Genomic DNA, 3159 nt, shown 5'->3' with positions numbered 1-3159 from the left:
TTTTTTTAGGCAAGGCAACCCTTGGTTGACCTCACAGATTGCAAGGACCTTGTCAGCTTACAATCCCTTATTTCTTAGTTTTTTACACCTACAGCACCTGGTCTTCCTAGGTGGTCTCCCATCCGAGTGCTCACCAGGCCCGACCCTGCTTGGCTTCCGAGATCAGACGGGATCGGGCTTGTCCAGGGTGGCATGGCCGTAGACTAGTTTTAGTTATTTTAAATAGATGGCCAGGGAAGGTCTTGCCTTGCGAGGAAAGGTGTGAGGAAGGTGAGGGAGTAAATCTTGCAGAAACGTGGGGGAAGAGTGTTTCGAGTAGAGGAAACGGCATGTGCGTGGGCCCTGGGAAAATGCAATTTTAAGTGAAGAAAAGTTTGGTTTTCATTGAATGCAATGTTATGCGATAGCACATAATTCATTTCGTGCTACTGGAATATTGTATTTGCCTGCTTCAGAGATTGGTGTTCTATTTGACAGAAAGGCTCTACTCTAAAAAACAAGGGAGGGAGAGAAGGGGAGAAGGAAGAAAGGAAGGAGCGGGAGGGAGGAAGGGAGGGAGGGAGAGAGGATAGACGGACGCTGCTGTGTCCCAGATTGGAAAATGTAGGGAAGTAGCAGGTGACGGTGCTGCCTCGGGCACCTGCTTCCCCACAGCTTTGCTCTAGGGGGCTACTCTAGGAGGCAGCGGATTTTATCATTTTAATTAGATCATCTCTAATAACTCAGTCTAACATCCTCATGTGCAGGACCCAAGTAAAAGAGCTGTAGAGGTCTCTGTCTGTCATCAGACTTCAGTGACACTTGTCAAGTGCTTCCATTGTGCTCTTGAGATACAGCAAGTCATCCACATAAGAGGCTTTTTTAGTGAACTAGGCCATGTTGTGATTTCACATCAGTGGTAGATCGGCCCTGCCTGCCAGTTTTTCTGTCCTGCCCTCCCAACCCCCTCACTTCTGGGTGCATGGATTAACTTATTTATCCTCATGACAACTCTAGGGTGTAGGTGCTGTTACTGTCGAGGCCGGAGAGGAGCAGAGCTGGGGTCTGCGCCCAGGTAGTGGACTCACTGTGAAGTCTAGCTGTACACCGGGCTGGTTTGAGGAGTGTCAAGATGTTTCTAAATTTCCGTTGGAAAATCTCAGTAGCTTGTCCTGGAGATCCTTTTCATGGACTCTGAAGATTCTGTGGGCCACTAGGTCCTTGGGTAACTTGGGTGGTTTGTCATTCATTGGCAGGTGTCCAGGGCGCCCCTTTAGCTGTGAAATCTTCCTTGCTGCCATTTAGATTCTCTCATAGGATGAAAGGCTGTCAGTGAGACCTGCCAGGTCCCGGGACAGACCACGGTCTTCAGAAGCATGCTAGGAACATGCATCGTGCGTGATGACAATGCATGACAGTGGCAGCGGCTCCGGGGACACTGAGCAGACCCAGTCAGCTCAGTGAGCTTTGGGCTCCGATTTCAGTGTGTAACTGGACAAGAGCCTCCATCTTCCCCTGCAGAAACCGTAACCAACTAGATCCTGAAATGTATGCATTATGAATTGAATTGCGTGCCCCAAAATTCATAGGGTGAAGTCTTAACCCCCCAAGTATGTCAGAATGTGACCTTATTTGGGTATAGGGTCATTGCAGACGTAATGAGTTAAGATGAGGTCACACTGGAGAAGGGTTGACCCCTAATTCGGTATGACTGGTGTCCTTATAAAAAGGGAGAAATTTGGACACAGACAAACATGCCAAAAGAACGCGATGTGTAGAGGAAGGCAGAGATGGAGCGATGCTTCCATAGGCCAAGGAATGCCAAAGATTGTCAAGCAAACCACTGGAAGCTAAGAGAGAATCATGGGATGATTTCTCTCTCACAGCCCTCAGAAGGAACCGACCCTCCTGACACTTTGATCTTGGACTTCTAGCATCCAGAAGATAGTAAGTATATGTTGTTTAAGCCAGCTGGAATGTAATGCTTTGTTACGGCAGACCCTAGCAAACTAATACAGTGTGATCAAATATCTAGGCCTGCACTCATGGAGCAGTCTGATTCCGTTCTCTGTGACAGAGAGGGTTAACAACATTCTTCCTAACTAATTTTATAATACGTGACAAGACGATGCCACAGTAAATCAAAGGGGCTTGAATATTATGTTCCAGGCCCTGGGTTGGACACCTGCCATGTGTCAGATTCTGTGTTTTCAAGGCACTGGCATTACAAAGGTGAATGTATCCTTCAAGAATTTAGTCTTCACCTCTGCATCTTATTTTTCTAATTTTTCTTTTTTTTTGGTAAGAAGAGGTTGGTAAGAGATTTATTTGACTTTTCTATGTCCTTATTCTAAAGAATATTAGAGGCAGAAAAAAAAAAGGCAGGAAAAACAAGAAAACAAAATCAGGTCAGGAGTTTCAAAACGCATACCAGAGGGAGAAAAAAAGTGGTGTAGATGACAGAGGCTCTGTTCATCCCTCTGGCGACCAAATCAAAGTTGTGACGGAAACAAGGAGCAGCAGCAAGGAAAAAAATCGCCTGAGATGAACAAGCCATACAACTAGGGAGAAATCCAAGAAATCACCTTGCAATGGCAGAAGGTAGGACAGGGTGAGGACGAGGGACTGCCCAGTCCCCAGCGGCTGAGTGGGACAGAGGCTGCAGCAGCAGCGGACACCTCTTAAAGGGGCAGCGTCTGCGAGCTGATTTTCATGGTGTTGGACCTGCTTGCTCTGAGCACCAGTGCTAACTAGGCTGCGCGCAGGAGCACCAGGGACTTACAGTGAAACATTGTGAGAGTGAGGGCCAAGGCAAGACTCGCTCTGTACAGAAGTGCCGGCGGTATCCATTGTTCCCTGTTGAACGTCCCCCTCCCCCCACCACCCAGTGGGTGGACACAGCACAGCCATAGCCTTGACATCATCAATCTGGATAACAGGTCACTCAGCCCAGAGGATTCCCTGAAACGCCGCCTTCCCCAACTCGTGGCCCCACCCAAGCCACATCGCTGTATCCTCAGCGAGTCAGGTGCTCCTTGCTGAGCAGCACCTAGACTCACACTGGAGGCAGCTGGCCTCGGTTGCTGGGTGTGGCCTTTCGAGGCAACTATAAGCACAGCATCTGTGGATTGGTAGCTGAATCTTAACAGGTGGCCCCAGATGGATAGAGGCTTGGGCTAA

At 48.4% G+C, this 3159-nt stretch overlaps 1 protein-coding gene and 1 pseudogene across 1 annotated transcript in view; both read right to left on the bottom strand.

The window, feature by feature from the left end:
* Positions 1-3159, bottom strand: part of CCDC60 (coiled-coil domain containing 60) — a 131546-nt gene that overhangs the window by 42416 nt on the left and 85971 nt on the right. The gene's annotated exons all lie outside the window — the stretch shown is intronic.
* On the bottom strand, positions 86-204 carry LOC112477289 (annotated as a pseudogene).

The sequence above is a fragment of the Pteropus alecto genome, unplaced genomic scaffold, assembly GCF_000325575.1.
Source record: "Pteropus alecto unplaced genomic scaffold, ASM32557v1 scaffold113, whole genome shotgun sequence".
In the NCBI taxonomy this organism is placed as follows: domain Eukaryota; kingdom Metazoa; phylum Chordata; class Mammalia; order Chiroptera; family Pteropodidae; genus Pteropus; species Pteropus alecto.
Note: the sequence above shows the minus strand (reverse complement) of the source record. Positions and strands in the feature narration are given on the sequence as shown.